We start from the raw sequence: 12,882 nt of genomic DNA, 5'->3' as shown, positions 1-12,882 counted from the left end.
TCTTTAATATCTCCCCCTAACAGATGGAAATCAAACAGAGAGCAGAGGGAGGGTCAGTAACTCTGCAGTTTACACAGTCAGTATTGAGGTTCTGGTGCATTTTTGCTGTTGGTGCAGTAGTTAGTGTTGTGCCTCTTTTGCATCAGACTTGTTTGTTTTTAGAAAATGAATATAATACTTTTATGTGCCCTTTTTGGTCATCTAGTTTTGACTTTGTGTAAAATCACATTTGTGTGTGTGAAACAGACACTTATGACTGAAGCCCAGTGATGTACAGTGCTGTGAATCATAGTAAGAAAAAAGTTAAGGCTTTATTTTTCACACACATCTGTATACCAGGGGTGTAGACATGGGTAGGCCTATATTGATCACTATATTGATTAAGTCTCCCAATCAAATGCTGAAACGATATTTATGATGTTGCATTTTTTGTGGTAATTATATATTTATTTTTATCCATATTCAAAGTTGAATTTTTTGTTTCACAAACACTACAATGGGCTTTGGCATCAAAGGTAAAACATAAATGGTCCATAAACATTTTCACGCCTGCTATGGCAGTAATTAGCCTATTATGATTAGGTTTAGGTGTTGTTCCTCTTCTTTGTACATATCAGCTGTCAGATTATACCCCACTTATGTCGTCTTCATTGGGCAGAAATAGTGTCTGTGGTGAGTGGACACATGCTTTTATTAAATGTGTTGCACTGCCTAAACTACTGCTGCATGCAAACGGTATTTGATTACTGAAACATTAAGAGATTAAGTTACTGAGTATATTGTGTCCAGTCTTCATCTGCATTGGATCATGAAAATGACGTCATCTACAGCAGTGTAACCACAACAACCAAAAAGAAAACTGTAAGTAAAAATACAGCCTTTTTCACCAGTAGCAGTTCACTGTTTTGATCACTTCACAGTAAGTTGAGTGGACATTAGCTGGTTGAAAGCTACACTATATTTCCAAAAGTATTCGGTTGTCTGCCTTCACACGCATATGAAATTGAGTGAGATCCCATTCTTAATCCATAGGGTTTAATATGATGTCGGCCGACCCTTTGCAGCTATAACAGATTCAACTCTTCTGGGAAGGTTTTCCACAGGGTTAAGGAGTGTGTTTATAGGAATTTTTGACCATTCTACCAGAAGCCCATTTGTGGGGTCAGACACTGCTGTTGGATGAGAAGGCCTGGCTCGCAATCTCCATTCTAATTCATCCCAAAGGTGTTCTATCAGGTTGAGGTCAGGACTCTGTGTAGGCCAGTCAAGGTCTTCCACACCAAATTCGCTCATCCACATCTTTATGGACCTTGCTTTTTGCACTGGTGCACAGTCATGACAAAAGAGGAAAGGACTATCTTCAAACTGTTCCCACAAAGTTGGGAGCATGAATTTGTCCAAAATCTCTTGGTCTGCTGAAGCATTAAGAGTTTTTTTAACTGGAACTAAGGGGCGGAGCCCAACTCCTGAAAAACAACCCCACACTATAAATCCCCCTTCACTGAACCTTACACTTGGCACAATGCAGTCAGACATGAACTATTCTCCCGGCAACCAGTAAACCCAGACTCGTCCATCGGATTGCTAGATGGAGAAGCGTGATTCATCACTCCAGAGAACACGTCTCCACTGCTCTAGACTCCAGTGGCGGCGCTTTACTCCACTGCTTTCAGCGCTTTTGCTGCTTTTGCAGCGTTTGGTGATGTAAGGCTTGGATGCAGCTGTTCGACCTTGGAAACTCATTCCATGAAGTGTTTATGCTGTTCTTGAGCTAATCTGAAGTCCACATGAAGTATGGAGGTCTCTAGCGATTGACTCTGTAGAAAGTTGGTGACCTCTGAGCACTATGCGCCTCAGCATCTGCTGACCCAGCTCTGTAATTTTATGTGGCCTACCATTTCATGGCTGAGTTGCTGTCGTTCCCAAACGCTTCCACTTTGTTATAATACCACTGACAGTTAACTTGGAATATTTAGTTGAGAGGAAATTTCAAGACTGGACTGCACAGGTGGGATCCTATCATGGTACCACGCTGGAACTCACTGAACTCCTGAGAACGACCCATTCTTTCACAAATGTTTGTAGAAGCAGTCTGCATGCCTAAGTGCTTGGTTTTATACACCTGTGATTGGAACACCTGAAATCAATGATTTGGATGGGTGAATGAATACTTTTGAAAATATAGCGTATAAGTATTTATATAGTTTACAATATAACTTTGACCTCAACCTTATTAAGCATTTAGTTTAGCTGATGAAAGATCACTCAAGGTGGTAGGAGCGAGAGATCCTCCTTTATTTCTAACCCTGTCCTATTTTCCAGCTCTCTCAGGCAGTCAGAGATGATGAGGTGATCTACAGCTCTGTGGTTTTGGAATAAGAGGTGAGAGAGTCTCAGAGTGAGGGTCAACAGCTGTGAAATGGTCTATAATGGACTGTTATTCAATTGAATAGTTCACTGAAAAATCAATGATACCCCAAATGTTGTTGATTGGCCAATCAGTGTTTGGTGTCCCAAAAACTACTTGGGTGACATGAGCAAGGCAAGACAAGACAAGCTTATTTATATAAGCACATTTCATACACAAAGGCAATTCAATATACTTATTGCTTAGTGCTTAAGAGAAATCATTAAAAATACAAAGTTGCTTAAAATCATTAAATGGGGAATTAAAAGGAAGTACAAAGTACATAAAAATAAGAATATAACTTTTAACAAAGTTAATATGAAAAGGCTTAAATGTTTTTGAAATGATCTTATTAAGGCTAATGTGCAGTAAAAATAGATGTTTAGAGCTCAATCATGAGCAGATGAAAAGAGGAATATTTTAAATATGCAGTTAAAAATCATTAAACTTGAAAATTAAGAAGCAAACCTCAGACACCAAACACATTTTTGCCTTTAAGCACTTTTGGGGTCAGGTGAAAATTGTGTACATTTGATTTGTTTTTTTTTTCTTTTGTGTGTTTTGATTTCAGGTGTAAGCGAGTGTGTTTCTGGCCAGGTCTCTTACAATGAAGATACTGCAATTCAAGACATCTTACAACCCCAATTCCAATGAAATTGGGACGTTGTGTAAAACAAAAATAAAAACAGAATATGATGATTTGCAGATCCTTTTCAACCTGTATTCAGTTGAGTACACTAAAAAGACAAGATATTTAATGTTCAAACAGATACACTTTATTGCTTTTTGCAAATACTCACTCCTTTTGAATTTGATACCTGTAACATGTTTCAAAGAAGTTGGGACAGGGGCATGTTTACCACTGTTACCACAACAACACTCAATAAGCGTTTGGGAACTGAGGACACTAAGTGTTGAAGCTTTGTAGATGGAATTCTTTCCCATTCTTGCTTGATGTACAACTTCAGTTGCTCAACAGTCCAGGGTCTCTGTTGTCGTATTTTGAGCTTCATAATGTGCCACACATTTTCATTGTGAGACAGGTCTGGACTGCAGGCAGGCCAGTCTAGTACCTGCACTCTTTTACTACTAAGCCACGCTGTTGTAACACGTGCAGAATGTGGCTTGGCATTGTCTTGCTGAAATAAGCAGGGACGTCCCTGAAAAAGACGTTGCTTGGATGGCAGCATATGTTGCTCCAAAACCTGTATGTACCTTTCAGCATTAATGGTGCCTTCACAGATGTGCAAGTTACCCATGCCATGGTTACTAACACACCCCCACACCATCAGAGATGCTGGCTTTTGAACTTTGCACTGATAACAATCCGGACAGTCCTTTTCCTTTTTGGCCCGGAGGACACAACGTCCATGATTTCCAAAAACAATTTGAAATGTGGACTCGTCAGACCACAGGACACTTTTCCACTTTGCGTCAGTCCATCTCAGATGAGCTCGGGGCCAGAGAAGCCGGCGGTGTTTCTAGGTGTTGTTGATATGTGGCTTTCGCTTTGCATGGCAGAGTTTTAACTTGCACTTGTAGATGGAGCGACAAACTGTGTTCACTAACAGTGGTTTTCTGAAGTGTTCCTGAGCCCATGTGGTAATATCCATTACAGGATGATGTCGGTTTTTAATGCAGTGCCGCCTGAGGGATCGAAGGTCACAGGCATTCAGTGTTGGTTTTCTGCCTTGCCGCTTACTTGCAGAGATTTCTCCAGATTCTCTGAATCTTTTGATGATATTATGGACTGTAGATGATTAAATCCCTAAATTCCTTCAATTGCACATTGAGAAACGTTGTTCATAAACTGTTGGACTATTTGCTCATGCAGTTGTTCACAAAGTGGTGAACCTCGCCCCATCCTTGCTTGTGAACAACTGAGCCTTTCAGGGATGCTCCCTTCATACCCAATCATGACACTCACCTCTTTCCAATTAACCTGTTCACCTGTGGAATATTCCAAACAGGTGTTTTTTTAGCATTCCTCAACTTTCTGAGTCTTTTGTTGCCCCTGTCCCAACTTCTTTGGAATGTGTTGCAGACATCAAATTTAAAATGAGTGAATATTTGTAAAAAAACAATAAAGTTTATCAGTTTGAACATTAAATATCTTCTCTTTGTAGTGTATTCAATTGAATATAGGTTGAAAAGGATTTGCAAATCATTGTGTTCTGTTTTTATTTATGTTTTACACAATGTTCCAACTTTATTGGAATTGGGGTTGTACAATGAATTTGTACTATATATCATATAATTATGATGAAAATGGTTTCGTTCTAAGACTTGAGCTTAAGGTTTTACTTCCTGTTGATTCACACTTTCTATCTGTAAAAAGCCTTTCAGAATTACCTGCAGCTACACTGCTTATACAAATGTAAAGTTAAAGGAATGGATTGCTGAAAAATCAACTTAACACTTTTTTTCACCTCAGATGTCGTCGACGAAACAAGTTTTGTGTCCTAATACTGCTTCTTTAGTTTAGCTCAGGAGCTATAAGGTTAATATTGCTAACAAACACTAAAAGTCAATAGTCACCCAAATCTTTTCCATAAATACATCCTTAACATGTCTCTCAACCCATTCAAACCACATCTAGGTCTTCATTAAAGTTCAGACTTGATGATGTGGTTTAGGACACAGAATGACTGTAGCTGAATGCTGTAGACCTCCACTTTAAAGGTGTTGTGCGGAATTCTGAATAACCTACAAAGTCCAGCTCCTCTTTGTACACCGGACGCTACGTTAGTCATTCTGTTTCCATTGTTAAACTTAATCTTCAGGTCAAAAACTCAAGATTGACACTCATTTATATAAAATCACTACTGTCTTTTAATGTTTGTTAGCAATGTTAGCCGCATAGATCCAGTGCTAAATGAAAGAAGCAAAATTTGGGCAACAAATATGTCTTGGCTCATTGCTCTTTTTTTCTGTCATAAGTGTTTTGTTGAGATATTTGTTATGACATTACATGTTTGGAGTGAATATATGATTAACAGATTTCTCAGTAGCCTATAAAGCATTTAAAAAGCTGATGTGTTGTATGTAAAATTTGTTCTGATTAAAATCCAGCTGTTTATTTTACCTTAGAAATTAAATATGAAGTTTAAATAATTACAATTTCACTTCATTGCGCAGATTTTCAATCTTAGGTTATAAAGTCTACAAGAATGTTTCACATTTACTTCTAGTTCACATTGAACATCAGATGTGAATTAAAATTAAAAAAAAATTAAATTTAGAAATATGGATTAAATGTTAAAACAACTGAAATGCTTGAGGATTTCAAGCATCACCAGACTTATTACACACTTACTCATTCACTTCTACAATCAGTAAGTATTTTCATGTTGCCTGAGTGAAAGGGTTAACTTTCCTTTGGCCTGTCTCTTCCCCGGTGACTAACATGTATTAATAAAATCAGACACTGCTGAGGGTGCAAGGGTGTCTGCCCTTTGTGCATACTTACAGGCTGTTAATAACTATTGTTCCTCTTTTATTCTGCAAACCACTTGCACTTTTGACTTACTGGTTTTTGATGTTGAACTGAGCACATCCAGGGATGGAGAAAAACAACTCCATGTATGGACCAGCAGGTTACGACATATGTTAGAATGTGGTCGGGCCCTTCCTGGCTGCCTGCGTGCACGTGGGACGGGCTCTCTGTGTTTATAAAGAGGGGACTGCCCCTTCTTCTGTGTGCTTTGTGAATAAAACTCTCATCTCTCTACGAGAGTGTTGTTCATTATTGCATCGAGAGCTCTCTCTGTCTTGGGACTTAGTAGGATTGCCGAGCAGGTTTATCGCTTCATTCTCTGGTTTCTGAGGGAGAGCATTGTTCTAGGAGACCCTTCCTAACAGTCTTGGTGACCCCGACGTGATATCCTCACCTGGTAAGTCCGTTTCCTTCCTTTGGACCTCTGCCTGGTTGACGATATCGCGCTCCTTTTTGGCTCAGCTAACCTACCCAGCCCTGTCTGGTGGGCGGGAGTATGAGATGAAGCAGGATTTTTGCCCCTGTAACGAGGGTACAAACCTAGGCGCCTAGTGGTTTTATGCTCACAATCCCTCTGACTCCCAAGATTTGTGTTGTTTGTATTTGTATTGTGTTTGTTGATATGGGTACGTCGTTTCCCAAACCAGAGCCGGATGAGAAACCTGCTGATTGGATGAGGCGATGTAATCTGGCCTACTATGTTGACCCGTTTCTCTCTAACCTAGCGGGATGGACTGAGAGTAATCCTCAGATTCCGCCATACCCTAGGAATGGGACTTTTGACGCAGGGTATTTGAGTTCTGCTCATAGAATGATTTATGAAGGTATTGGGGATCCGCAATGGGACCTCCCCTACATGAAAGAGGGTTATACGTCGTGGTATGAAATGAAACAGGTGTGGGATGATTTTAAAAAGATTTTTACTCCAAAAAGCGTGCTGAAAACAATTCCGAAGCCTATTAAGGCCAAAAGGCAAGGCCCTAAATTGTCCCTGCCCTCAAACCAGGCATCATGTTGTAGTATGAACACCGTATCCCCTACTAGCCCAATGGCTCCTCTGGTAACAAATAATCCCGTCTTGCCACCCCCTTATCAGCCTCCGCCGCCTGCCGCTCCGGGGTTATACCCAGATCTTACTGCTCTTAAAGCTGATCTTAAGGCTTCTGATTCAGCTGCAAAGCCCAAGGCCAGACCAAACACCTCAGACCCGTCCCTGTCTCTGGCTGTAGTTAAAGTCCCCAAGCCCGATGATGATGATTCGGACTTGGATGGGGAAAGAGACCCGGACTACGACCCTGGAACACGCCCCGATCCCCCACCGGGTCCGTGGACCCCGGGATCAGAACGGAGTTCCCTGGCTGTTGCCATGGCTTGGCAGTCCGGGCCGGAAGGGGTCGAGGTGAAACCGCCTGATGTTACAACCTTAACCAATATTGTGAAATTGCTGCCGGACATTAACGTTGAACCTGTCCGATGGGTGTCTACTCTCATCAAACTAGTTAGATGTCAACAATTGGGCGGGCCCGATTTTCGTTTAATCCTTAGTCTCACCATGGGTCAGCAGTATGATGAGTCTGACTTATTGGAGAACGTTCCTATGCTCTCGCCTAAGAATGATCACCCAGAAAATAGACGCGAGAAGGTTACTGAATATCATTTGCGCTCTAAAAAGGACAAGGAGGCCAGCGCCACCGGCGCTGATGATAAATCCCAAAAGCGAACGACGTATTCACTCACCACTCGCTATATATGGTCAGAACCTGATGCTATGGACAGGCTCCAGGCTTTGTTGACTAGATATCTGTCCACTCGCAAACAGCGTAGGCAGGATTTGTCTCAAGTAACCTCATGTAAGCAGGAGAAGGGTGAGCCAATTGTTAAGTTTTGGGAAAGGTTTAAGAATGTTTGGATTTTCCAGGGTGGATGGATGTGAATGAGAAAGACCCGAATGTTTTGCTCATTAATACGTTCATGAGTAACTGTCGTGCTGATTGTCAGCAGATGCTGAAAATGCAGCTGACTGATCGGAGTAACTTGAGAATACAGGATGTAGGGAAGAAGCTTCGTATGATGGAATCAGATGGGTTGTTTGATATGGCCCCTAACACAGTTCTGTTGCAGTATCAGGGAAATCCAGGTTCAGGTCAGGTCAGATCTAACCGCAGGCCGGACAGACCAGCCCCTGATAGAAAACCAGGGAACTGTCATTACTGTGGCAGGGAGGGTCATTGGCAGCCAGAGTGTAGAAAACGTGCGAGGGACTTGAAGGCAATGGCGAAGGGCCCTCCTCGTCCTCATGGCCCTTTTCCTCCACCTCCCCCAGTATAGGGCTGCCCACAGAGTCTGGTCCCGAGTGAAGCTTATCTTAGCACTAATTTTTCCTCTTTCCAGAACCACGATCTTCCCGTTATTTCGCTTAACGTGTCGGGCGTAGACTTTAGTTTTCTCATAGATACTGGTGCCACTCTTTCTTCGCTCGGACCTAAGTATGAGGGCCCTTTGTCATCTAGAACCACTAGCTCTGTGGGTATAACTGGTCAGCCCTTTGTATCCCATTACACTCCCCCACTATCAGTTCTTTGCGACGACCTCCGTTTTTCCCATGCGTTTGTTTTTATGCCGGACTGCCCGTTTAATCTCATGGGCCGTGACCTCATGAGCCGCCTTGGCATTACTCTGACTTTCAGCGGCTCTCGCATGTCTGTTTCCACTGGCTCTCCCTCTAGAGATTTGCAGATTGCTAACAAATCATATAAGTCTTTTTCACCTGCTTTCTTTTCTCTCTCTCCCTCTGACAGCTCAACCATCCCGAAGCCTCTCAGCTCCATTCCTCGCACGGTCTGGGCCACCCATAAGGATGACGTAGGGTGTGTAGATTGTAAACCCTATGAGGCCACTCTTAAACATTCTACACCGGTGTATGTGAAACAATACCCACTGCCTGAACACAAACTGCGTGGTATCGACTCCATTCTCACTACATTGCTGTCTCTGGGCGTGGTGGTCCCGTGTCAAAGCGCCTACAATACCCCAATGAATCCGGCTCCTAAGCCGGACGGGTCTTGGCGTTTCACACAGGATTTGCGACGCTTAAATGATGCAGTAGTGCCGATAGCCCCTATTGTTTCTGACGTGACATCAATTCTGTCATCGGTTCCTTGCCATCATGCATTTTTCACCGTGATTGACGTTAGTTCCGCTTTTTTCAGTATTCCGGTTGAGCCTGACACACAGCCCATTTTTGCGTTCACGCACCGTCAGTGCCAATATACGTGGACTCGTTTGCCGCAAGGTTTTTGCGACTCGCCTGCCGCTTTCGCTGCGTCGCTTAGGGACCTCCTTTCAGACCTCTCCCTCCCTGGGGGCACTGTGCTCCTGCAGTACGCGGATGACCTCCTGATTTCGGCCCCAGACGAATGCACCTGTGTTGATGCCTCCAAGCTGGTTCTCACACGGCTGGCTGACTTAGGCTTCAAGGTTTCACTGAAAAAGTTGCAGTTCTGCCTCCCGCGTGTGCAGTACCTAGGCCATGAACTCTCTCAAGGTCAACGCCTGCTCTCTGCTGACCGGGTCTCTTGCATCACAGGCCTTCCTAAACCTGCCACCAAACAGGCCATGATGTCCTTCCTGGGTCTCATCAATTACTGCAGACAGTGGATTCCCGACTGCTCCACCCACGATAAGACCCTGAGGGCCTCCTTCTCCCATGAACAGCCCATGTCTTCCTCCCTGACTTGGACTGATGCCATGAACACTGCCTATGTGGCGCTGCTTACTGCCCTTCGTTCAGCACCTGCCTTGGGCCTTCCTAACTACAACCTGCCATTCCATCTCTGGGTGTCGGAGTCTGGGGGTGCCGCGGCTGCTGTGCTTGCCCAGTCCCACGGGGGGGGGGTGCGCCCTTGCGCATACTATTCGAAAACACTTGACGTTGCGGCTAGAGGTCTCCCGTCTTGTCTCAGAGCGGTCGCGGCTTGTGCCCTCATGATTCAAGATGCAGAGAAAATCGTTTTAGGTCATGCCCTCACCTTGCATACTTCACATCAGGTGTGTCAGATTCTTAACAATTGTTCCACACAGCATTTATCGGCCCAGCGCCGTGCAGGTTATGAGAACATTCTTCTCGCCACAGAAAATCTTTCTATCCGTCCTCACTCTGCCCTTGATTCTGTGTCCTCTGCTCTCATGCGCCTGCTTTCCTTGTCTGACTCACACACTTCTTCCTCTTTTGACTTGCATGACTGCACTTCTCGCCTGGCCGCTGAAACTTCTATTCGCCCGGACGTCCTGTCCACCCCCCTTTCTAGTGGTCTTTCCTTCTATGTGGATGGCTCTTGCTCTAAGCCTTCTGACGGCACTTTCCTTTGTGGTTACGCTGTCTGCTCCCCTCCCTCTGCTGTTGTGGAGTCCTTCTCTCTGCCTTTCTCCTCTGCTCAGGCGGCCGAATTGTATGCTATCACGCGCGCCTGTATTCTCTCTCAGGATCAGGACGTTACTATTTACACTGATAGTCGCTTTCGGTGTCGTACACGATTTTGGAGGTATATGGTCTCAACGTGGTTTTGTTACGTCTGATAATAAGCCCATATCTCATGCCTCGCTTATCGAGGACCTCATTCGCGCTAGTTTCCTGCCTTCTCGTCTTGCTGTGGTCAAGGTCCGTGCTCATCAGCGTGGCTCCGATCCTGACTCTGTCGGGAATAACGCTGCTGACTCTGCCGCCAGGCGTGGCGCGCTCCATGGGCCCCCTTGCCCGTTTCTTGACTCCTCCTCTTTCTCCTGTGCTGCTCTTACTATTGATTGCCTCCCTGGCCTAGATCTGGTTGATATCCAGTCTTCTGCCTCGCCTTCGGATGTGCAGCATTGGCTCTCGTGTGGTTATGACTCTGCTGTTGTGCCGTTCCGTGACGGTAAGGGCCGTTTGTGTCTCCCCTCCCATTGTGTTCCTTTTCTCGTTCCCGATTTTCATGGTATTTCTCATCGGGAGCGGAGAGGGGTGAAGCATGACATGTCAGATTTGTTTTGCATTCATAATTTGAATTCGGCTATAGACCGCATTCTAGACCGATGCCTAGTTTGTGCACAGAACAATCCAAAGCCTAAAGGCCCTCACCAGGTTCTTCCCAAACCTGAGACGCCGTTCCAGGAATGGCAAATAGATTTCACACACATGACAACTGTAGGGCCCCACAAGTATCTACTGGTAATGATTGATAAATTCTCCAGATGGACTGAGGCCTTCCCGTGTAATAAGGAGAACGCGAACACGGTAGTGACGAAACTATGTCAGGAAATCATACCACGATATGGCGTCCCTCTAGGAATTGACTCCGACAAAGGTACACCTTTCACTTCAAAGGTCACACAAGCGCTTGCTAAACAGCTAAGCATAGACTGGGCTTTTCACATTCCCTATCACCCCCAATCCTCCGGAATGGAAAAAAGGGTGAATCGCACTATAAAGGGGCGGCTGAGAAAAGCCATGCAGACTCAAAACACAACCAACTGGGTGAAAGTCCTACCTGTGGTCTTAGCTGAACTGCGCATGACGCGAACAGACACCTTAGGTGGCTTATCGCCATACGAGATTGTCATGGGACGACCATTTCCTGTTCCATGGCGACAAGTAACGGCTCTGGGGGGACTGGCAGACCTTGAGGTACGTCGCAGTGAGTACACAGCGGGCCTGTTGTCAGTCTTGAATGAGTACTGGGAGAGGGTCAATCAAAACATCACTGACCCTCCCAAGACCCCCACGCATCTGTATAAGCCTGGGGACCAAATCATGGTTAAAAAGTTCGAACGAAAGGGTTTTTCTGACCCTCCTTTTTCAGAGCCCACAACTGTACTCGCTGTTACGCGTACTGGTGTCTTAACTGACCTTTTTCCACAGTGGATCCACGACTCCCGTTGTGTTAAAGCTCCTGAATTATAACCCACTCTGCCTATTATTAATCTCTCTTTTGTGTTGCAGAAGCATGATGCTGCTGATAATGCTCTTTCTCTGCTCGGAAGGTATCTCGCCATGATAGCTCCTATTGTATGTGTGCTGTTGCTACTGTTGTGTATGGGGCCGTGTCTTTTCAGGTGCCTCATGGATCGAGTGTACGCTCTGGCCTCCTCACTCATCCCCCACCGGTCCGACTACGTCTTTATGGCACAGACCGTGCGACAGCCCGTCTACGCGTCATTGGAACCATCTTATGATGATGCTGTTTCTGTGTAGGAGCCTTTTTCTCTGTTCTCTCTGATGTGCGTATTGCTTATAACCCGTCTTCAACGAGTTATAAAAGAGGGGAATGAAAGGGTTAACTTTCCTTTGGCCTGTCTCTTCCCCGGTGACTAACATGTATTAATAAAATCAGACACTGCTGAGGGTGCAAGGGTGTCTGCCCTTTGTGCATACTTACAGGCTGTTAATAACTATTGTTCCTCTTTTATTCTGCAAACCACTTGCACTTTTGACTTACTGGTTTTTGATGTTGAACTGAGCACATACAGGGATGGAGAAAAACAACTCCATGTATGGACATGCAGGTTACGACATATGTTAGAATGTGGTCGGGCCCTTCCTGGCTGCCTGTGTGCACGTGGGACGGGCTCTCTGTGTTTATAAAGAGTGGACTGCCCCTTCTTCTGTGTGCTTTGTGAATAAAACTCTCATCTCTCTACGAGAGTGTTGTTCATTATTGCATCGAGAGCTCTCTCTGTCTTGGGACTTAGTAGGATTGCCGAGCAGGTTTATCGCTTCATTCTCTGGTTTCTGAGGGAGAGCACTGTTCTAGGAGACCCTTCCTAACACTGAGGAAACATTTTTACAGTGTGTGAGCTCAAAAGTCACCAGTCCTTCTGTCACTTATACTGAAGTAGCTGATAATCAATGAGAGTTTGTGCATCTCATGATGGTTTTACTAGTGAATTCACTTTTCTACCACTGGGGGTTTCTGCATATGCATTATAGTTCTGCATGTAAGTTGTA

At 44.5% G+C, this 12,882-nt stretch overlaps 1 protein-coding gene and 1 long non-coding RNA gene across 2 annotated transcripts in view; both read left to right on the top strand.

The window, feature by feature from the left end:
- LOC108417526 (polymeric immunoglobulin receptor-like) overlaps window positions 1-12,882 on the top strand; it is a 148,320-nt gene that overhangs the window by 121,132 nt on the left and 14,306 nt on the right. The gene's annotated exons all lie outside the window — the stretch shown is intronic.
- Window positions 747-3,050, top strand: LOC108415446. The gene is made up of 3 exons (XR_005129122.1): window positions 747-861; window positions 2,323-2,382; window positions 2,979-3,050. It is a non-coding gene; the product is annotated as an uncharacterized LOC108415446 (long non-coding RNA).

Source organism: Pygocentrus nattereri, chromosome 19 (genome assembly GCF_015220715.1).
Source record: "Pygocentrus nattereri isolate fPygNat1 chromosome 19, fPygNat1.pri, whole genome shotgun sequence".
In the NCBI taxonomy this organism is placed as follows: domain Eukaryota; kingdom Metazoa; phylum Chordata; class Actinopteri; order Characiformes; family Serrasalmidae; genus Pygocentrus; species Pygocentrus nattereri.
This window is presented reverse-complemented; position numbering and strand designations above follow the sequence as displayed.